Source organism: Vulpes lagopus, chromosome 23 (genome assembly GCF_018345385.1).
Source record: "Vulpes lagopus strain Blue_001 chromosome 23, ASM1834538v1, whole genome shotgun sequence".
NCBI lineage: Eukaryota > Metazoa > Chordata > Mammalia > Carnivora > Canidae > Vulpes > Vulpes lagopus.
Genome location: NC_054846.1, coordinates 58,453,009 through 58,476,376, shown reverse-complemented (window position 1 = coordinate 58,476,376; position 23,368 = coordinate 58,453,009). Strand labels below are relative to the sequence as shown.

The 23,368-nt window shown below is 52.3% G+C and overlaps 1 protein-coding gene across 1 annotated transcript in view; it reads left to right on the top strand.

Moving 5' to 3' along the window:
• The window catches only part of GRIK3 (glutamate ionotropic receptor kainate type subunit 3), a 222,254-nt gene that overhangs the window by 108,722 nt on the left and 90,164 nt on the right, over nt 1–23,368 (top strand). The window lies entirely within an intron of this gene.

Here is a 23,368-nt window from a genome sequence, read left to right as displayed (position 1 = left end):
CCCATACAGACTCAGTTCCTTGCCTCATCAGAGGGTGGGGTTAATAAGATCTTTTCTTGAGAACAAAAAATGGGCATGAATGTAAGAACTTGAGGAGTGTGAGAGGTGGGAAGGCCCTGGGTCTGGCCTGGGAAATTCTGCTAAATGGAAGGGGGGGTAGCAGGGGAGAAGAAGAGAGGGGGGAAGGAAGGAGGAGCTCCAGGTATGTACATCGTGTATATGTTACCAGGTTCACCTAAAGCACGTACCGCCATCACCACTGAGACCACCCCCACCCCCACGCTGTGATGCTAACCATCCAGTCAGAGAGTTTGCACTGCTCACAGGGCTTGTTTTTCTGTCAGGAGCCCAAAGGTCCAGGGCAGAGGGTAGAGTTGGGTCTTCCTAAAGTAGAAGTAGGGGCTGGGCCTAGGAATCACTGTGATCTCAGGAATCTACAGGAAATGGTCTCAAAGATCTTTGTTTGATGACTACACGAATCATTGCACAGTGACCTTGGAAGTCAGAGTAGAGATCTGGTGAATCAGAGCCTGATGGCTTCCAGGGAGGCTATTCAGGGAGCCTGGAGACAGCAGGTCTAGCCCCGGTGCCTAGGTGGGCCAAGCCAACAAGGAGCTGAGATCATGAATGATGTTTAGGGTTCCCTAGCCAGGCTCCTGTCACACCAGCACTGAATACCCGTTTTCTCCGTGGGCTACTGGGACCCCAGTAACCTTTGGCTAAGCTGACCAAAACTCTGCAGAAGTCCCAACCCCAGAGCTGAGCCCTCCCCATCTGTCAGCAGGCAACTGTGCCAGGCTCGGCCTGTGCTAGTGGCCACACTGGCTGCACCCTCAGCAGAGCTCCAGCCTCCACTCCACAGGGCCAGGCTGAAACAGAGCTCCCGATTTCAGCAGGCTTGTTTGTTTCTATACAACATCTGGGGCTTACTGCCACCATCTGGACTTGCTCCCAATCAAAGCCCACTCTCTCCTGCTAGCTGCCAGTGCTGTTACTGACATCAGACAGGTCTCCCAACCAGAATCTGGGCAGCTTGTGGAGGAAGGGCTCAGAATGCATGATCTGGCTCTCTGGAGCAGTGTGCCCATGCCTCTGGGGACACTGAGGCAGAGGGTGCATAGGCTGGGAGGAAGATGGTTGCATTGTGTGTGCGTGCGAGTGCTTGTGCATGTGTGTGTGCAAGTATGGTTCTGTGAATGCACACATGTGTGAGTCCCAGTTTGCCTCTGTGTGCTTGTGCATCCACATCTTTGTGTATGTGTCTGATGTACACGTGCCTTTGGGTGAGCAGGTGTGTATCAGTGTAGTGAATGGTAAGCGCACTAGCTGTCAGGGGGGTCTGCTGGAGCCTTGATTTTATCGGCTGAAAAATAGGAGTGTGATAATGCTTATAACTCAGGGTTGTCAGGAGAGTCAAATAGGATAATGCATATTAATTGCTTGTAAGCAACATTCATAGTAGGTGCTCAGTACCTAGGGTGTTATCTTACTACCCTGAGAATGTGGGTTTGTGTGTGCATGTCTACATGCGTGTATCCGTTCATGTACTGATGGTATGTGTGCCTCTAGGTCTCTGTATGCATCTGGGGAATGAGTCTGTGTGGATGTTTGTGTCTGTGCATTGGCATGCTGTGCCCCGTGCGAGTAGGTGTGTGCACGTGTGCTCCAGAGCCAGGCGCCTACTAAATATTTGTTTTGCCGGGCCCTGGGGAGTGCACTTGGCAGAACTGCCAGCACTGCGTGCAGTGTTTCTGACAGCTCGAGCGCGGCCTCCAAGAAGTGTGAACTTTCTCAGGGTAAACAGCTAATGATACTGCGATGCCAGCACTGACCCCCCCCCCTCCCGGCAGGCCTCCTCGCATGCTGGGAGTCATTAGGAGGCTTCTGGCTGGCACCCCCACCCGCTCCCCCAGCATGGCACTTGGCGGCTGGGTGAGTGATAGGATAGTGGGGCTCAGACCCAACCCACACCCTTGCCACCCCCTGCCCTCCCCGCAGCTGGCAGGCTAGCCATGGAGGAGAAAATTTGCTTCTCTCAGCCAGTCTACCATCGACACCTTGGAGAGCTCAGGGGCCCCACTTTGGGGCCCAACACCTCAGAGTGCTCCTGGACCCTGGGATCAGCACCTTGGAGAGCTCCTGGAACCAGAACTTTGGAAAACCCCCCTTAGCTCCTGGGATCAGCACCTTGGATAGCCCCCAGCCCCTGGGACCAGCACCTTGGAGAGCTCCCCTGGCTCCTGAGGTCAGCACCTTGGAGAGCTCCCGGAGCTCCTGGGTAGGGGTGGGGAGCGCACAGCAACGCCCATCCCCTGATTTAGTTCAGGTGCAGCGGGCTCTGGGGGTGGGGGGCTTGGCACTCCGGCCGCTCCAGGTCCCTGGGTAAAGGGCAGCCCTAGTAGGAATGTGATCACTTGCTTAACTTATGCAAAACCTCACTTTTGTCTGAATTGGGTCATAGCCTCTGGGAACTCCTGAACCCCTGGCATGAAACCTATTTCATTGATGAGAAAAGTGGCCCTTGATCCTCTCCCCCAGCAGTGCCCTCTCTGCCCCTCACCCTCAGTGCTACTTCTGAAGTGTGCCCCGCACCCATCCTCCCATCCGTGCGTGACTATGACAGGGCTTCACCTTTTACTCAGCTGCGTGTGCACATCTGTGCACTCATGCCTAGGAGCTCTGGGTATGTGTGTGTCCGTGTGCACACTTGCTTGCATGTGTGGGTCCTGGATGCAGACACATGCCTGAATGGGGCAGCCAGTGCATGTGTGTGCAAGTGTGTGCATACGTGTATGTGTATGGATATGCATGTGCATGCCACCTGCTGCATAGACACAGGAGGGCCTTTTTGTTCTTGCGTCAAAAATGGGGTTTCCCAAGAGCCCTGCAAGGGCCAGACTATCCAGACACACCTCAAATGGGGCTCACCTCCCCACTAGGTTATCTGCTGAGAGTGAGGACAAGGTGAACATAGGGATTCATCCTAGAAACCTGTGATGTGAGAGAAACCGAGCTGGGAGAGAGCACCGAAGACTGTCTCAGTCTCCTCCCCATTTGACAGATAAGGAAACTAAGGCCCCGCCAGGAAGTTGGCTTGTGTGAAGTATGCAGGGACAGAGCTGGAGCCACATCCCTTGGCCCTGCTTCCTGGGTGGTGCTCTCCATCTCTCCCCCCTGCACACCCCCACCCAGGCCCTCGCCTTCGGAGTGGCCCACTGCTTCTGACTTGAGGCCCCTCTGAGGCTCCAGCACATCGGTGGGCCCAGAGTCCAGATTGCTCAGGTCTCCTGTCTGGCCTATGGAAGCCCTCTTGGGTCTCTCTCCCCCCTCCACCGCCCCTGTGTCAATCAGTGCAGGTCCCTTTAACAGATGGATCAGGCCTCTCCCCCCACACACCCCCTGCCGCTGCTGCTGAAGAGAGAGAACCTTTGCAGACAGCCCCTGTCTGTGTTTCATTACAAAGACGCAGCCATATTCCATTAATTCTTCATTTGCTGTGGGCAAAGCGCTGATACGTACATTTTTACCTGGGGTGGTTTTAATCAGTTAATTTAACCAGAAACATTAATAATGTATTTCTTTGCCACTCGACTGCCCATCTGTTGAACAACTTACCTGTTGGAGAGCAATGTCACCTCCCGTGACTCAGAGCCCTCGGCTGCCCGGGAACAAGATGAGATTGTGCATATTTAATGGTTTTGCAGACCAGAAGTGAGGGCTGGGGGTGCTGCTCCCTGCCTGGCATGGGCTCCTGTGCAGCAGCATGGCCTTCCTTTACCCCAGGCTCCAGACAGACACTGTCTCCCTGCCTTTGATCATCGTTTTGTTGGTAGACTCTGGGTTATGGGAGAGGTTGGAGCCCAGCTTACTTTGAGGAGTGTGTGCAGGGAGATGCCAGCAGACAAATCGGAGCTTTGGAGTGCAGCTTCACTGCACCTCCGGAGCCTCCGTTCCCTCGTCTCCCTCTTGGATCTGTTGGGAGGAGTCAGTGGGAAAGTGTGTGTGGAAATCAGGTGCAAGGCCAGGTGTAGGGTGGGTGCTCCCTATAAGAAGGTTTCCTTCTTTGAGGCTCAGTATGCTCAGAGCCCCGTATCATCAGGACCAATCCCAAGGAGGCCAAAAGTCTGAATTAGCTGAGGGGGGGATTCAGGGGTGATATTCAGAGCAAGTCCCCTCCAGGCTGGGAGGGAAGGAGCAGCGGCCAGTCAAAACTAGGGCCGATGTTAAGCACCTAGTTAGTTACTGGGTCCTGGGAAGTTCAAGGAAGGAGTGGGAGCAATTAAGGCAGCAGTGGAACTTTAGGTGCTTGGGGATGCTACTTGACTGGGGAGGTCAGGGGACAGACCCACCACCCAGCCTCCCCCTAAGTCATGGCTTGCCTGGGTTCTTCAGTGTCTCCTCCTTTCTCAGAAGCAGAGGCACTTGGGGGGCTCAGTGGTTGAGCATCTGCCTTCAACTCAGAGGGTGATTCTGGGGTCCTGGGTTCGAGTTCCACATCAGGCTCCCTGCATGGAGCCTGCTTCTCCCTCTGCCTGTGTCTCTGCCTCTTTCTCTGTGTGTCTCATGAATAAATAATTAAATAAAATCTTTAAAAAGAGAAAGAAAGAAAAGAAAAGAAAAAAAGAAGAAAAGAAAAGAAAAGAAAAGAAAGAAAAGAAAAGAAAAGAAAAGAAAAGAAAAGAAAAGAAAAGAAAAGAAAGAAAAAAAAGAAAGAAAAGAAACCACGAAGCAGCCAGAGCTCTGGGGACACTATCCCTCTTCCCAACCTGCACCTCTAGGACCAACACCTCGCCAGCTCAGGTCTGTGTCCTGTCTTCCCACAGTCATGGGGTTACTGAGGGTGCTCCCTGCAGCTGGAAGCCCAGCGCACACCCACCCCCTGGCCATCCACCTCATGCACCCCCGGCCTGGCGCCGTGAACACAGGCCCTGGTGAGCAACAGAGAAGGAAAGCAAGTGCCTCTCTACCCAAGGGCTCTAGAAGGACTCTGACCTCACTCCAAGAGGAGAGGGTGGGTAGATATCAGGGAGAAGTAGAGGAGGGGTGGGTTGGGGGACACACTGGTCCCAGTTGACCAGAGAGATTTGTCCCTGGGGGCCTGGAGGGGCCACAGCAGATGGGCTACCCTCAGGAGCAGCAAGCCCAGGTCTTGAGAACTTCCTTCTTGCCTCGGTCTGCTTGGATTTCATCAATTCTAAAACACCACTGACTGTAAGATACATAATTTTATGTACTTCCCTAAGAAACAAAAATGTCACCGATTAAACTATGACACAGTGCCTTCTTATCTTCTATGGCAAACCCATCTCCATTTCATGGATGTTAAAATGTGGAGGAGAAAAGTGTGATTGGGAATCAATGAAATACGGTAATGAAAGCAACACTCGCTGCCGGTTACCGGGGGTTCTCCGCACACGGGCTTCTCTGAGGAGGGGACCAGCAGCCCCGCGCTGCAACCTCACAGACCCTGGGCTTAGAGGTCGCATTCCGAGAGGTTAAGCACTGTCACAAGGCCACAGAAGATCCTAATGATTAAGAGCATTTAACTCTGCTTAAGTCCTAGCAGGCCCCCCTCGGGATCTGTGGGAAGGACTCAGAGACCCACGGAGCTCCACCAGCTTGCCTGAGGTGTGCAGCCTGCAGGTGGCCGCCCTGGGTTTGACAGACAGCTCCGCCATCCTGTTAGCAGCTGGTAGAGGCGGGGCTCCGACCGTGCTCCTGCTACCTCCAGGGTGTGCTCCTGACTGCCAGGCATCACGGCCTCTTTGCAAGAGCAGAGGGTGCCAGAGGGGGTGGTTGTGCAGAAACGTCCACGTCCAGGATGCAGCCTCTTTCTGGCTTCCCAGTGTCCTGGAGGCTGCTCCCCCCACCCCATCCCAGAATGGGCATTTGCTTCTCGCCCCCTTGCTGCTGGCCACCTCTCTGGCCTCCTCTGGAATCCTCCCAGCCAGCGGAGCGAGTGGGGGCAGCAGGCGGGCGGAGACGAGGCAGAAATGAGGAGCACGAGAGCTGCTGTCGAAAACTCATAAATTGGTCCCAGAGAGAAATGGAGCCTCTTTTTTGCCCATCAGCTCCCTTTCCCAACCATTACCAGGCAAGCAGCATGAGGGCCTTGGTTGGAGCAAAACTCAGGCGTGGGTGTGGGGAATGGCTCTGGGGCAGCCGGGCTCCCTTTTAGGGGGGCACAGAGACTCCGAGGGCCAGCCTGGGCTCAGCCTCCTCGGGGAACTGGCCCAGAGCTGGGGATACTTGACCCCAGGTAACCTCAGGTAGATGGGAGGGCCCAGAGCCACCTGCCACAGGGAGAAGGGACAGATGCTAGATGGACAGCCCCAGAATGGAAGGCAGGTGGCAGCTCCCGAGGATGCAGCATGCGCGGAAGGAAGGTGGCTGGCCCAGAGGTTGCAAATTCGGGAGCCGGGCTCGTCCCGAGGCTTGGGCAGAGGGCAGCAGGGAGGGAGAATCAGAGGCCGCAAGGTGCGTCCGCTGTGTGCCAGGCACCGGGCCAAGGGCTTTAGGCACACCACCTGCTCTAACCTGCCCCGTGGCCCTGGGACGCACAAGTCCCATGTCACTGGTGTGAAAACTGACAGGCAGAGGAGGGGAGCTGGTTAGTGGCCGAGCTGGGATGGGAGCTGCACCTGACCTCCCGACTCCAGACCGCTGTGGTCTTGTCCTTCTAGGGACACTGAGGCAATCAAAAAAGTGAGGCCGCAGGGCAAGATGAGTGTCCAGAGCTGGGGTACTCATCGGCACAGATGAGCTTCAGGGGCGAGCGTGCTATAGCTCCTTGATCCCCTCCCGGTGCTATTCGGCCACGGTTCTGGGCTGAGCAGGGCTGAGCAGGGTGCTGTGCAGGGTGGGGTGGGTGCCAGGGACACAGGCCTTGCCTCTGAGTACTGGGAGCCAAGCGGCATCCACTGCGCCCCCCTGCGCTGCAGCCTGCAAGCTCCTGCCGGTGGCCAGGGTGGAGCCGGCTGTCCAGCAAGAGGGGGTGTTCGGTCGCTTCCCTGGCACCCCCGTGTCTCCCTCCTGAGGCTGAGGATGCTCACCCGCAGCACGCAGGACCTGGGAGGCCCTGGGCGCTGTGTTTTCCTCCAGGACTCTCCGGTCCTCCTCTGCGGGGCTCCCTGGCAGGCGGGCACGTGCTGGGAGATGCTGGGGGAACCCATTATCGCAGCGTATCCGCTGTGAGCGGGGCACAGCAGTGCTGCAGAGACAGCAAGCAGCCTTTTCTCCAGGCAGTGTGGCTTTCGGAGGCTGGGACTGAGCAAACAAATGTCAGGGAGGAGACAGGGGCCTGTGTGGAGCCAAGCCGGGTCCTGCCCGCCTGCCGAAGTCACCAGGCCCTTCCAGGCTCTGCTCCCCCAGTTCCTCTGCCCGGTCCATCTGTTTCTACTCCCTCTTCAAGGCCCAGCTTAAACATCAATCACCTCCTCCAAGAGCCCTCCTGGGATTTCTCCTGGTCTTTTGCACTCCTAATGCACTCCATGTTTACCGCAACCGAGCAGTCATCACCCTTCTTGTTATTTACTCATTTATCTGACCCTTTCTCCCTTTAGTCTGTGAGCAGCCCAGGGAGCTGGTGGACTTAGCCATTCTCCTGCTGCCCCCGCACCAAGAAGGGAGAAGTGAGCTTCCCTGGGAGAGCCAGAAAACCCATCCCCCCGTGGACACCCTGCTTATTCCTTTCCTGGCTCTTATCACAAAGTTGGTAGCTCCAAGGGAGGGAGCCTGTTTGCTTAGATCAACCCTGCACCTCCAGCACCTGGAGTGGCCCTTTACAACGTAGTAGGTACGCGGTGTCTGCAAGGGCATGGGCTTCCTGCCCGCTGCTCTGTATCTGGGCCCCACGCTGGGCTTGGGACAGCACATCCCCTGAAGGCCCTACAGTCTAGTCGGGGCCCAACACGGAAGCAGTGACAGGTGAGCACAAACCAAAGGTGGGACCAGTCAGTGTGATGTGTGGGGAGGATGTACCTGGCCTCACCTGGGTTTCAGGTGTCAACAGCAGGGAGTTCACACTCCCTCTGACCCTTCCTTTCCTCCTTAGTAATGTAGGGAGAATCTAATATTTAGGGATGCTGATTACACATGATGCTCGGGAAGCCTTTGGCCCAGTACATGGTGCACGAGAACCAACCAAGTACTTTGTCCCCATTAATAAGCATAATGTCATGAGCAAAGGCATAGAGATGCAGCAGTTCTTGGGGGCGCGGCCCAGAAACCAGCTGCTGTGGCTAAACCACGCGTTGCAGAGAGACGCTTAGCGGGAGATGAGGTGCAAAGATAGATGGGGCCAGACTTACGAAGACATTGAAAATTGAAACAAAAACTGGGACCCTGAGCCTCTGGGGAGGAGAGAGCCATGGAGGGCGTGAGGCAGAGCACTGGTGCCATTGGGTTTGGGCTTTTGTGGTCCACTGGGCAGGTGCAAGGAGGGTGTGCTTGGAAAACAGAGGGTGAGGTGAGGGAGGGCCTGAGGAGGCAGATGCCCTGGTACGGGATGTGAACTGGAAGGTGGCATCACAGGTGGCAGTGACAGGCCCCAGTCATTTGGGGGCCAGAGGGTGGGGAGGGGTTTGGGATGGGAGGCGAAGACACTGAGGTTTCCAGCCGGGGCCCCTGAAGGGCACCGATGCCCTTCCCCGAGATGGGAAGCCCAGGGAAAGGAGCAGGTTCGCAGAGAAAATGCTATGTTAGATTTGGGCAGCGTTGGGTGAGGGCATTCGTGGAGGACTTGAAGGCAGATCACAGGACAGAGAGCCTTTACCCCGACAGAAGCCTGTTCCCCATCCACAGCCCGGAGGCCACCAGCCTCTCATCAAATGTGACACGTGTTTGGGGTCGCCATGGAAGGATGGGTGTCCTAGGTGAGGATGACAGACAGCCCACCCAAGTACGACCAGGGCCCGTGCTGGAAGAGGGGCATTGACTTGACTGGTCTTCTTGGAAAACAAGAGTCCACCGTTTTATTCTCACGGCCTAATTCCCTCTGCTTGGAAATACTTGAAGTGTGTTGTTGTTGCTGTTCATTATGACCTTTTAAGGCAATGGGAGAATTAGTTGGAAATGACTGAATCCACAGCGTCGAATGAGAACCACACACCATTTCCTCAATATTTAAACATCAGTCTAAAAGCCACAGATTGAAGCACTCTGTGGGCGCTGGTGTTAACCTTTCTCAGATGAGGCGCAGGGAGGAGATTCCAGCTCAGCTCCGACATAGATGCTCTATTCTATCACCTGTGTGCTCTTTGCAGTCTCAGGCTCCTGACTCAAACCAGAGCAGGAGTTCTAGATCTGCAGAAGCTGTTTGATTTTGGACAAGGTGCTGACTTCTCTGAGCTTTCATTTCCTCCAAAAAAAAAGGGGGTGGAGAGAATAATAGACAAATCCCCTTCATAGGGTGGTTCTGAGGATTAAGTGAGCTAATGAGTGGAGAAGTTCTCAGGGGCCCTGACGAGGAGTCTCCCCTCCTGAACCGCTTTCGGTCGCCCAGCTAATCCACACCAGATGGTTGTGCAGAAAGTTCTGTCTCTGCCTTTGTTCAAAGTGCGGGGTTTAGTGGGTGGCGTCTTTAAGCCGTTATTTTTCGAATTCAAGCTACTTTCCCCACGACCCGCTGACAGTCCATGCATATTTTAAGACTGCAGCTTTGCTCCGCTTCTCGAATGCGCCCCTGCCGTCCGTCCATCCGTCCATCCATCCATCCGTCCGTCCGTCCTGCCTGTCACAAACTGCCTTGGGCTTTCTCAGTGGCTGTGACCTCTGATTCTGCGTCTTCCAGGCTTTTGGCAAGAAGTGCTTGGCTTTCTGATCCGGATGCTCCTATAATCTCCTCCCCCCCCCCCCCGCCAGCCCCCGCCCCCGGTGCCCCCAACACTGCCACTTAAAGGCCCCGAATTACATTCTGATTTTTTGTGGCGTCCCCTTCTGCCGCTCAAGCCAGTGGCCCTGGTTGAAAGCCACTGTCCCCGGGTTACATCTCTGGAGTCAGACACTTGGTGCTTGTTTATACTTGTCTTTCACACACATTTGGTTACAGTTGAGAAATAGCTGCTGGGTGCTTGCTCTGTGGTAGGCACTGTTTCAGGCACTGGGGAGACAGAAACGAACTCAGTACGCTGGAAGAGCTGATGCTCTAGCGGTGGCAGCCGATCAACCAGATGGCAAATTCTGGAGACCGTTTGGACTTGGGTTAAGAGCTCTGGGGTGGGGGGAGGGGCAGAATTTTAAAAAAAGAGCTTTGGGTAAATAAGCAAGGTAGATGTCTGTATACCAGGTGCCTGGCACATGGGAGGTGCTCCCTGGTGTTGAAGGAAAGGAAGGGCGGAGGAGATAAATGTCTCTATCAGCCGAGTGGGGAGGGAGCAAGGTCACTTAGAATTCCTTTGTATGAGCCTGGAGTTTCTTTGTGCTGAGCCCAGGGCTGGTGAAGACACAGGCAGCCTCATTTGCTAATGATCATAATTAAGCCAGAAATTTCTTATTTCAACCCCTTGGGGAGAGAGATGCAAAGCATTGGGCTGATGAATTGGCTCCCCGCGCTTCCCTCCCTGATGTGTCCCCACCCCGGGTGAGATGTGTGCCCACACCTGCCCAGGTGCGCTCACACGCACAGACACAGGCTGATGGGGCCTGGTGGAGTAATCACACCTCCTAGAAGCTCTGTGAAAAACAACCAATCACGAGTGTCCCAGAATCAGTCTGGAAAAAAAAAAAATAAAATGTGCACATGAGGCCCTCCCCACCCGGTGTTAAGTAGATGGGGCACCTTCACTGTCATACTTTCTCCATTCTCTCTGTGTGTCCGTGATGCTCAAGGCTGGGGACCAGGTGTGTGGGGCAGACTTAGATGTGAAGGCTCTGAAGGCTCTGGCTCGGGACCTCAAATAGCTCACACCTCAGAAGGGGGTGGAAAAAAAGACCACTTTTGCCCAAAGCACTGTAACACAGCGATTCCCAAAGCGCGTTTTCAGTGAGATGCTCTGTCAGAAAAGGTTTCCACGGCTGTCAAGTAAGTTTGGGAAATGTTGCTTATGCTACCCCCATCTCAGAGGCTGCACATGAACAGAATAAATGCCCAGAGAAGTCCTGCAGAAAAGGAATCTGCTCGACCTCGTTTAATTTCTAGTCTCCCAAACATGCGGGAGACCTTTAGCCTCCCTGCACACTGACTGCGGTTTCCTGATGCCACCGCAATAGCAGGGATGCAATTTGCCCTCCAAGCGAGCCGGAAGTGCCCATCCTCCACCCAAAGCAGCAGAGTAGCTGGAGTCAGAACCCGGGCAGGGGTAGAGAACACAAAAGAAAGCCCAGGCTGTCACACAGTCCAGGTGCCCTGTGACTGTAGCCTGCCCCCCACCGCCACACCACTGAGTAAGCATGAGCTGGAAGCCAGTGGAGGGACTGGGGAGACAGCAGGGCAAAGCTGTACCATCTAGTTCCGGAAGGCCAGCGAAACATCACTAGGCCAGAGCACAGGGGAGGTCAGGGTCTGTGCACAAGAAGCAGACCTGGGATTGCTTTGGGAGCATTTGTGTTGGGTTTTGTGTGGGTGCAGGTGGGGGGCCTACAGGGGAGGTGGGCTGAGGGCAGACAGCTTCAGTGGATCTGGGCAGTGGAGAAGTGTGCTGGTATTTCCAGCATCTTGGGTCCTACCTGTGAGAGCTCCTACATGGGAGAGGTGTGCCTACGAGGCCCACCTGGGAGAGCTCACCCCTGAGTCTGGGGCCTCGTGCATTGGCATGTGTGTCCGTGTGTTTGCGTGTGTGTGTGTGTGTGTGTGTGCATGTATGCATGTGCATGCGTGTGGCGGCTAATGAAAACAGCATGTGTTCCTGCTCCGCCAGGCCCCTGTCACTCCGGCGGTGCTGTCAGAGAAGAAACAAAACAGAGAAGTGGAAGTTGATTCTATAATTAGTGCAGTTTCTTCACTGTTCATTCAGGATCTCCAGAGATCAATTAGCTTGCTTTTAAGCTAAAAGGCATCTGAATAAGTATTTAACCTGCATAGCAATTGATATTTAAAACAGATGAGGATGGGAGTAATAATGCAGAACGGGCTGCTCCTTCTCCTCCACTAATTTCCGGGCTTCTGTGCCTCCTGCCCCTCACCTCTGCTCACTCCGCATTTGAGTGGCCTTCAGTGGGGCCTCCTGGCATTCTCAGGGCAGGGCTGTGGGTGGGCGGGAGGGTGGGGAGCTGGCGCTGAGGGGCTGCGGAGGCAGGGCTGTCGTTCACATGCTGGCACCACCGTGGAGCAGGTGGCCCCGGGGGTGGGGAGATGAGCCCCAGTTAGGGCTGGCTCACCCTCAGCCAGGGAGGGTCAGCTCCTCTCTCTGCCGCCACCCAGTGCCGCCAAGCACAGGGCACCTAGCCATCCACGCAGGGGATGGGGGTGGGGGGTTGGGGGGTGGCTAGAAGGGTGCTTCTGAGAACACCTCGGCTGAAGCTTCCTCATCTAGGAAGAGCCAATGTTGCCAGGCTGGGGCGGGAGCAGCTTGGAAACTGCGAGACCCCGTGTCCTCCTGACTGAGCATCTTTTGACAGGTGGTCTGAAGGATGTTTGTGTGTTTTTTGCTTTGTCACTAAAGTATTAACATCCTGAACTCGAATTAGGTTTTTAAAACAAGCTCTGTGTGTGTGTGTGTGTGTGTGTGTGTGCTGTGCATTGGCAAATGCATTTATTTAACAAGTGGGTCTTGACATCTTCTCTGTGCTAGTGTGTTGGGCATTGGGGGAGGGAAAGAGATGGGGCCAGGATGGCTAAGGTGTGTCCCCACCTTCCAGAGGACCACAGCCTAATGGCTTTCTGGGGAGGGGAGGGTCATGCAATGCATCAGAATGTATGGGGGCCTCCAGAGGATGAATTCAGAGCTCAGCGAAGATGTCTGAGGAGGGGACCCCAAAAGCAGACACAACAAGGGTTCTGGTTCACAACAAGAGCAGTTTTATCTGGGAAGTGATCCCAGGGAGGTGGTGATGGACAGGGAAGCGAGTCAGGGAGGGAGGAAAGGCAGTGGAAGTGTGTCAGCCGGTGGGCTACGGTGTGGACGCCTGGGGCTCAGCCCCACTGGGGCCCTTTGAGAAACTAAATCGTATGTCAGAATTGTGCCTCCAAGGGGCAAGGTAACGAGTTCACCCTTCTGCTCCCTGCCTCCTGGGCAGAGGGTCTGCAGAGTTCCTAACCCCCTGGCTCTGTGGCCGGCCGGGACTGGTCATACCTGCACCACTGCCAGAGAATGTTCCCCACGCAGAGGAAGTGCCTACCGGTGGCCCCTGGGGGGGACTAGGGCACAAGGACACAGGCTCGGAAGAGAAGCGCGGGAGCCAGCTTAGGAGGGAAGGAAGGGACGAAGAAGGAAAGGTGATCCAGGCGGAGGGAGAACACGCTTGGGGACAGGCGCCAACGGGCCAGCGGGCACCGCGTGGTGGGCCAGGACATGCGTGTAGAGCAGCTGAGGCTGGGGGAGGTCGGTGGACCGGGAAGGGTCTCCTGCGCCAGCTTGGGCCGGCCTCCCTGTGCGGGCCTGTGTGCATGACCGGGGCGGTGTCGCGGCCCTGCCCCTCCAGGTGGGCCGCCCCGCCAGCGTCTCAGGGACCCTGGGTCTTCATTTCTGCGGCCCCTCCGGCAAGGGCACGCTGGGCAAGAGCACGCCCCGCCAGCTGCCCCGGGGCGGTAGCCCCATTCCTAGCCCCGCCCCCCGCAGCCCCTCCCAGCCCCGCCCCCGGCAGCCCCCTCCTAGCCCCGCCCCCCGCAGCCTCTTCCAGGCCCCGCCCCCAGCTACCCCCTCCTAGCCCCGCCCCCAGCTGCCCCCTCCTAGCCCCGCCCCCCGCAGCCCCTTCCTAGGCCCGCCCCCCGCAGCCCCTTCCAGGCCCCGCCCCCAGCTGCCCCCTTCCTAGCCCCGCCCCCAGCTGCCCCTTCCTAGCCCCGCCCCCGGGGGTCCCCCTCTCGCATCTGATGACAGCTCATCGGTCATCAGGGTCCCTGGGCACTGCTGGAGCCTCCAGCCACCCTCCTGACGCGGTCGATCCTGCGGTATTTGACTTGCACGTCCCCGCGTTCTCCAGACAAAGCTCCACATATCACCAGATCAATTAAAACAACTGCCACCAGGCCCCGGAACTCAATCAGGAGCCCCTCCCCTGGGGCCTCTGGCAGGCTCTGCTGCTTCTCTGATGCCCCGTGTCCAGGAAGTGCTCCCCAGCGTCCTGGCCCCTCGGGATAGGAACTTCTTGCTCCTCTCCAGGGCTTACAGGGGGCCTTCGATGATTTTTGCCATTTAGGCCTCAAAATAGCTGTGTGGTAAGTGCTGCTAATAGCCCTGGTTCCCGCAGACCAAAGGGAGACACCCAGGAGGGAAGGGACCTGCCCACCGTCACACAGCCGGGAAAGTGGTGGGGTCCCTGCGGCACCCACTCCCTGACCTACTTGCGTCCTCATCCAGACCCATCCCAGACCCCACATCCCTTTGGCTCCTCCTCACTGACCAGTGCCCCCTCCTGCCTGGATGCCCCCCCCGTGCACCCTCCGCAGCAAGGGCAGCAAGGCGTCTCCTGCCCAGGCCACCCGCCCAGGCCCAGTCTCCCCACGCACCACTGCTCAGCTGGGGCAGGTCAGATGCCGCCTCCTCCGTGAAGCCCTCCAAGGCACTCTTCTGAGTCTCACCAGCTGTCTGACGGTTCTTGTCACATGGAGTATCTTTAGGCGTGTAGTGTGTTCATTTGTGCCCCTCCTCTCATCTCCTTGCCCACGCTGTGAGCTCCTGAAGGCCTGGGAGGATGCCCAGCCGCTAGCTGACTCACGCAGAGGCCCGCACACAGCCCTGTTCCCCGCAGGAGCCAAGAAACTGCTTGGGGAAGGAAGGAAGGGAGGGAGGGAGGGAGAAATGAATGAACGTGAGGGGAGGCACACCTACTCCTTGCCCCCTCTCCCTGCCCACGACCTCAGAAAGCCCATCCTCGGGCTTTTCTGCTGGGCACTGCTTGCCTTCCACAAACCACCTATTACACCCAGCGGGGAAAGCCAGCTAACTTGTCCCCCGACTCCTCCTCCTGCTGCGACAACAGCACACAGAGGCCCAAAAGCAAGTTCAGAGGCACCGTCGGGGTCCCCCAAGGGCTGGCTAAGGTGCATAGAGAGCAGAGCCTGGTTCTCCCAGCCCACAGGCTGCACAGAGCCGCAGGGGCCCTGGCAGGGAGAAGAGAACCTGATGCGAACAGACAGGGAGGCGGCTCCCAGAAGAGGCTGTTAGCAACAATCTCGCTGATCAGCGTCTCAATTAATCTCCACGACACCTTGGAAACTTCAGAAAAAGAACAAAGTGGACCGGAAAAGAAAGAGCAGACTCAAGCTCCCGGAGAAGATAGTGCCTGGGCCTGGTCCTGGGAACGCGTGTGTCTCCTGGGACTCAGCTGCCAGACAGACGGGGGAGGCAAGCGCAGGCCCTGCCGAGTCTCCTAGGCTCACTACGCTCAGGGCTGGGCTGCTTTATGCAGGGGCCAAATTCAGGAGCACAAAGTTGTTCAAAAATTTTTTTAAAAAAAGGAAAATCCCAATGGACTGGAGACCAGCCTTAGATAGTCGTGGGATCATGGGCTCAAGCAAAGGGACTCAGTCTTCCACTGTCATCTGCCTCTGGGTATCTCTAGGGCCATCTGTCCAGAGGGAATAGGTGTTGAAGGTGCCACCGGGGTCCTTGCCCTTAATGTTGTAGGGATGAGGCCTGGCAGGGAAGCTGTGACAGTCCTTCTTCCTGTTTTTTGAGGTCACAGTTCAGCTTGACACAGGCTGCCATGGTAGGCTCACCTGGGAGACAGGGAAATTCCGCCATTCGGGCACATTTCCAGAAGTAGAAAAAGTAGTTTTTAAAATATGGGCACTTTGGGGACACCTGGGTGGCTCCGTCGGTTAAGTGTCTGACTGTTGCTCTCAGCTCAGGCCATGATCTCAAGGTCATGAGTGCAGGCCCCACCTTGGGCTCCACACTGGGTGTGGAGCCTACTTAACAAACAAATAAACAGCCAAAATGGGCATTTTGCTTAGGGTATACAGAATGTCTCTCAAAATATACAACAGCACATCATCAGAGAAGGAGCAAGAAGGAGGCTGGTTCTGGCTGGCCAGCTGATTCATTCCCTCCTTCGCCCACCCCTGCCCCTGAGTTTCCATCTGGAGATGAGGGAGGTTTAAGCTACTGGTTTTTGCGCTGTGCTTGGGGTTGCCCTGGGAGCCACTGGAGCCTTCTCTAGAAACCGTGGTATCGAGTCTTTAAGTGCCCAGGTGATGGACACAGGCCAGGGCAGTGGAATGCCGGGAAATACACTTTTCAGGGAAAAAAAAAACAAAAACAAAAACAAAACCCTAACTTGTAGCATCTACTTATTTCTGTGGTGTAAATACTCTTATGGCAGCTGATTTCAAGCTGCCAGCGCACATTGAAAACTCCCAAAAATGTCACAATCGGCTCCAATCAGCTGGCTTAGGTTGCAGAAGGGAATCTACTACATTGTGGTCACAACAGCACCTGAACCTCCCTGGGCCTCCGTTTTATGTAAAATGGACAATAGTAGTTTCTATCTAGTGGGGTTGTAGAGGTTCTTTGAGTATTAAATGAAGCGTGTGGAAGGCACTCACATCATCCCTGACATACAAGTTGTTTAGTAGCAGCAGCAGCAGCAGCAGCAGCAGCAGCAGCAGTAGTAGTAGTAGTAGTTTTACCCCAGTGGGTTTCCACTCAAGATTTTGTTTAAAGATTTTGTTCTAGTTCTGGCTGTGCTCCACCCAGAGAGCGCGGGGACCCATCTCTCTCTCTCTCTCTCTTCTCTCTCTCTCTCACTCACACACACACACACACACACACACACACACACACACACACCCCATCCCGGTTCCTCAGCAACCCTGGTGTCTCTGCTCCATTTTATTAAAGCAGAAAGCAGTGACAATTATTTTCATAATGAACTGGCTCTTCAAATTAATGCCAATTACACTATGCAATCATGATTAAGATTATGCATTAATCAACGGTGCCAACCTACTTATTAGCCTCTTTAAATAACGATCATGAGGAATGTATGGGAAGGGAGAGAATGGAGAGGAGCCAATTGAGTGGGGGAACTGCCTCTATGTGGGGCAGGGTGCTCTCTCCAGAAGCCAAGACCCAAAGCAGCCTTTCTTCCATGGGGCGGAGCGTGGATCAGAACGCTAGCCCATCAGACCCTGAGCTCCTAAAGCTCCCTGATCTGTGCAGGACCCCTACACGGAAGGGGAAGGGAAGAACCAGTAGGAAGAGGGTAGAAGAACCCTTGATGGTCTATCGGTTGATGAGGCTCAGTGCCCCCTTTCCCTTCCTTCAGAAGCATGAAAGGTGAAGTGTGGTTGATACTTGCCCTGGAGCAATGTCATCCGCATCTTAGGTCAGGTCTCCCAGATGCAGAGCCTGAGGCAGGGATTGAGATGCAGGAGGTCGGTAGGAGGGAAGAGACTTCTTTAGGAAAACTGCGTCAGGGGATAAGCAAAGCAGCATAGACATGGGGACAGGTCTAGGCAGAGATGCTGCTTGGAGTGAGATCTGGCCATTGCCTGATGCCACATGGTGGTGGTGCTAGGGGGGCTCTGGAGCATCACAAAATTAACCCCATCCTGAGGCAAGTGGAACACCCTTTTGGGCCCCAGTGTTCATGAGTCATCAATGGCTGCCAACTGCCCCTGGGGGCAAAGTGAGTGGGGTAACCTTCTGGGCAAGGTGGCCCCTTCAACTGAGTGCAGTTCTCTGGAGAGAAGGGCAGCCTAGGAATAGAAGGTTCAAACCCAGGTCTGCTGCTTCCAGATCCCACTCTCTGAGCCTCTGTGTTGTACCCACATATTTGTTGCCTGGGTGTCCCTAGACATTAAAACTTTTGGGGTCACCTGGCGCTTTACATGTTCAAGTTCCATGACGCCTATCCTTGCCCCGAGCGTGGGAGTGGGGGAGGGACAACCTCTTGAGGGCAGTGTCTCCAAGAATGCTCCAGGGCATCTTGTCTCCGAGTCTCTGCTTATTCCAACCTGTCTTCTCTCCCATCCCACCTCCTGTACCTCTTGTCTTCTTTCTGCCCCAGTTCACCCTGTGCTGGGCACTGCCTGCCTCCTGTCGCTTTCCCCAAAGAGCACAAGCTGGTGTCCATTTTCCGTGGCCGACTTTACTAAATGTCAGGTCTCCTGTAAAGAAGAGAGGGGACAACACAGGGGCAGGCTCCCTGAAGACTAAACACCCAGCACCCCTGTGCTAACAGGGCCTCTTCCTGCCACTGAGGGTTTCCTACTGGTCTCCTCCACCTTTGACCATGGGTCATATTCTCTTCCTTTTTCTCTTTTTGGGTCTACATCATACCTGCCCCCTTCCTCTTAGGCCCCTCTCCCCACCTCCCCATTCAAAATCATCATCCCATCTTTGTACCCCATGCCAGCAGGTTAGTACTATCACCGTCTTATCTTCTCCACCCAGACCCTACAGGACATTTACCTCTAAGATGAAGACTGCCCTTCCCCTAGAAGAGAGGATGAACTATGGCCCCCTGGCCAAATCCAGCCAGCCACCTGTTTTTATAGATAAAGTTTTATCAAAACGCCACTCTACCTGTTTGCATACATATTGTCTGTTGCTTTAATGTTACCGTGGAAACGTTGTTGAGGTGACCATCTGGCCCACAAAGCCAAAAATACTCACCATCTGATCCCTTCCAGAAAAAAGTGTGTCAGCCCCTGCCCTAGAACGTAGAAGTTTTTTGTTTTTTTTTTGTTTTTTTTTTAATTTTTACTTATTTATGATAGTCACAGAGAGAGAGAGAGAGGCAGAGACACAGGCGGAGGGAGAAGCAGGCTCCATGCACCGGGAGCCTGATGTGGGATTCGATCCCGGGTCTCCAGGATCGCGCCCTGGGCCAAAGGCAGGCGCCAAACCGCTGCGCCACCCAGGGATCCCAGAATGTAGAAGTTTAAAACTCATTTTGGTTTTCTAAATGGCGTTGTTTCTTCTTTTTAAGAATTGCCATGAATTCCGTTCTCACCCTGTGACGTGCATTTCGTTACATTGTTTTCCTCCTTCCTTGCAAGGGTCAACCCTTGGAAGTTATGCACCCCGTTTTGCAGATGGAGAAACTGAGTCTCAGAGAGATTGAGTGACTTCTCCCAGGGGAAAGAGCCAGGGTTCGGATGGAGGCATAATGGTCACCGGAGTCCGAGTTGGGAACCTTTGCACTTTTGAGTCCCAACAGCTGAGCCCCACACATAGGCTGGTTATTGGCTGCTTAGTGTTGCCTGAGCGTTCCTTGCGGGCAGGAGCCTGCTGCTAACTTCTCTTGGTGCCCTAGGATTCACTGGCAGGTTGGCCTGTGGCAGAGATCCCCTGGCTGGGGTCTCAGTGCCTGCGATGTGTCACCACCCCCACTGAGGTATCAACCTCTCACCTTTCCTTCCCACCTGCCAAGATGGGAGAGACCAGGAAGGGGTGAAGCCCTAGGAAATGGCTCCTTGTCCCCTGACCTGCAATCCTCGTTTGGGATGGGGATCTATAATGACCAGACTTCTTCCTGGGCTTCTCTTTTACATTTTAAAGCAATAAAAATAGGGGCACCTGGGTGGCTCAGTCAGTTAAGCTGGGGTCCTTCAGCCCAGGTCATGATCCCGGGGTCCTGGGATCGAGCCCCGCATCAGGCGCCCTCTGCTGAGCAGGGGGCCTGTTTCTCCCTCTGCCCCTCTCCCTCTGCTTGTGTTCTGTCTCTCTTTCTCTCTCTCAAATAAATAAATAAAACCTTAAATAAAGTAAAATAATAGTAATGCATATTTATTATAAATAACCTGGAAAAATCAAGATAATACAAGGAACAAGCTAAAAGTATCCATAAACCTCTTCTATCCATAAACTCATTGGTCAAATGTTGGTACAAAAATTTCCAGTCTTTTTTTCTATAAATAGAGATAATGTGCTTTTAGTTTGATAAATAGATTTCAAACTGTAATATAATTTTGTTGCTTTGGTGGGGTGGAGAATGAGCATTTTCTATATCATTAAGTATTCCATAAGAGCATTTTTTTAAAGCTTTTTTCCTTATTGCCAAAGCTCTTGCTCAGTGCAGAGGACTTGAGGAAAAAAAGCACCAAGCAAAGCAATCCATTATCTTTTTACTTTCTAGAAAGAACCTCTGTTAACATTTTGGTGTATGCCCTTCTGGAATGTCCTTTTTGGTTTTAATTGGAATTGCATTAAATGTATAAATTAATTTGAGGAGAACTGACATCTTTACAATATTGAGCCTTCTCTTCCAGGAGAAAGTAATGTCTCTCCATTTATTCAAGCCTCCTTTTATGTCCTCCAGTAAAGTTTTGTAGTTTCCTTGGTATAAGAATTGCACGTTTATTGTAAAGTATTTTATTTTTTATTTTGTCGTTGTTGCCTTTGTGAATAGGGTCTCTCTTTGTCCTTATAATTCCTCAGTGTTTATTGCTGATGTATGGGAAGGCTGTCTGTTTTCCTGTATTTGCATGCTGGCTCCTTGATGAGCTGTCTCATTTCTACTTGGTTTCCATCTGATTCTCTTGAGTTGTTAAGAAAACAGTAATAAGCGTCTGCAAATAATATTGTGTCTCTTTTCAGAGTGCACTACCACGATTTGCTCATTTTGTCTTATTTATACAATGGTCTTAAAGAATATTTTATTATGGAGGATGTTTGTCATAGCCACTTAGGGAGAATGGTATAATGGAGCCCTGGGTACCCACGACCTGCCCCAGGGAACAGCAACTCATGACCTTTCCTGCCCTATCTGGATGCCCTTCCCTCCCCTGTGATTTTGAAGGAAATCTTGGACACCATATCATGCCATCCTATTCCTTGACTCCTAATGCCTGCAAGTTATCCTGCCATATGAATGACTTTTAATACCTTGATTAATCTCCTTCTCTGGGACATTAAGTTGTTTCTATTTTTTCAATATTATGTCAAGAATATCCTTCTACATAAATGTGTTTATGTATCTCTAACTTATTCTAAATTTATATCCCTAGAAATGCTAAATCCCTAGCATTAAATTAAAATCCCCAGAATTACTGGATCATATGGTATTTTGATCATTTATTTTCCTTTAAACACATACACACTATCACATGATGGCTTTTCTGATTAGAAATATAACACATGTTCACTGCAGAACTTTTGGAAAATACAGAAAAACACAAAGAAGGAAATTAAAGTCACCCATAATCGTGCCATTCAGAGGGAAGCCCTCTTGACATTTTGGAATGCGTTCTTCTCGTCTTGTTTTATGGGTGCGCCCACCATGTTTATGCACCCCCACACAGACTCACATGCTTACAACACTACATGTTACATGTAACATGCCTTCTGGAAGACTGGGGTGGGGGGCAGATTGATTTGTTCACTTTTTAAAATAGTCACTTCAAAAAAAATTTTTTTTCAAAATGATGGAAACAACCCAAATACCCGTTAACTTGGTGGTAAATAGATAAATAAGATGCAGTAAAACTGTAGAAAGTAATATTATTTAACAGTAAAAAGGAATGAAGCACTGATCTGCACTACAATGTGAATAAGGCTCAAAAATACACTAAGTGAAGGGAACCAAGTGCAGAAGACCACCTATTGCATGATTCCATTTGTATGAAATGTCCAGAAAAGATAAATCTCTAGAGATGGAAAGTAAATTAGTGGTTGCCTGGGACTGGGGCTGAGAACAGTGATTTGACCATAAACGGGCTCAAGGGATCTCATTGGGGTGATAGGAATGTTCACAATTATGATGATGGTCACACAATTCCATGAATTTGCCAAAAATCACTGTACACGTAAAACAAGATGGATTTTGTGGAATTTCTTAATGTCAATATTACCTCCACGAAGCTGACTTTTTAAAAGAGTAAAGAAAACCTAAAGCTTCATTTGGAAAATGAAGACAAGTAAAAAGAACAAAATAAGAAATCTACCACATAGGGCTATTCACTTGTGCTGTTTTGAAGTGCTTCCTATTTTTTGTCAATTGTATAAATTCCTCCTTATATTCCTTCTGTTCTTCCTTTTTAATTTTTTTTATTTTTTTTTATTTTTTTTCAAAATTTTTCTTTATTTATTTATGATAGGCACACAGTGAGAGAGAGAGAGAGAGAGAGAGAGAGAGAGAGAGAGGCAGAGACATAGGCAGAGGGAGAAGCAGGCTCCATGCACCGGGAGCCCGACGTGGGATTCGATCCCGGGTCTCCAGGATCGTGCCCTGGGCCAAAGGCAGGCGCCAAACTGCTGCACCACCCAGGGATCCCAATTTTTTTTTATTTTTAAAAGACTTTATTTATTCACTCAAGAGAGACACATAGAGAGAGGGGCAGAGGGAGAAGCAGGCTCCCTGCAGGGAACCTGATGCAAGACTCAATCCCCGGGACCCCAGTGGCTCAACCACTGAGCCACCCAGGCGTCCCCATTCTGTTCTTTCTCTTCTAATGTGGAATTGCACTGCATCTCCAACTTTATAACCTTTGCTTTTCACTTAAAAAAATATGTCGTAGGCATTTCCCAAATCATTATACTTTTGCTGTTATATGGGAATTATATAGCTTGTTATAATGTATTGACTCTTTCTCTGGTGCTGGACATCTCTAGATCCCCTCCCCATACATGACCAGTGTGTCCACCATTGCTGTTGGAGTCACTTCCTGGAAACTGAAGTATTGAGTCAAGGAGAAGTATTTAGTCAAAGACCAAAGCATTTTTAAGGCTTTTGATATTTTCTGGTGACCACCAGGAAGGCGAGGTATACCAGTTGCCACTTCTACCAACAATTAAGCAAGTGTCTGTTTCCAAATGCCCTCAGCAAAGCTGGGTGTTATAAGTTATTTTATGTTTGGCAATGGGGCAGGCAAGATGTGGTTTCTCACTGTTGGTTGAAATGGAGTTTATGATTTTTAGGGAGAACACATGTTGCTTCATACATTAATAGCTCCTTTGTAATATTTTTTTCTCTAGTGAAATGCCCATGTTTGCCCTTTGCACATTTTTTCTATTGGAGTATTTGTCTTTTTTGTTGACTTTGAAGTGTTTGTTTTTATAAAATAAGAATATCAACTTTTATACTGCCAAATATGTTACAAATATTTTTCCAAGTTTGATGTTTGCCATTTAATTTTCTCAATGGTAGTTTTGATATATTATTATTTGATATATGTTATTTCTATGGAGTTATCAGCATTTCTCCTATGGTTTCTGACTTTATTATAATGCCTGAAAAAGCCTCCTCCTCCTCAGTATTGTATAATATTCACCTACATCTTCTTTTTTGGTACTTTGAGACTTTCCTCTTCTCCTGCCTTCCATTA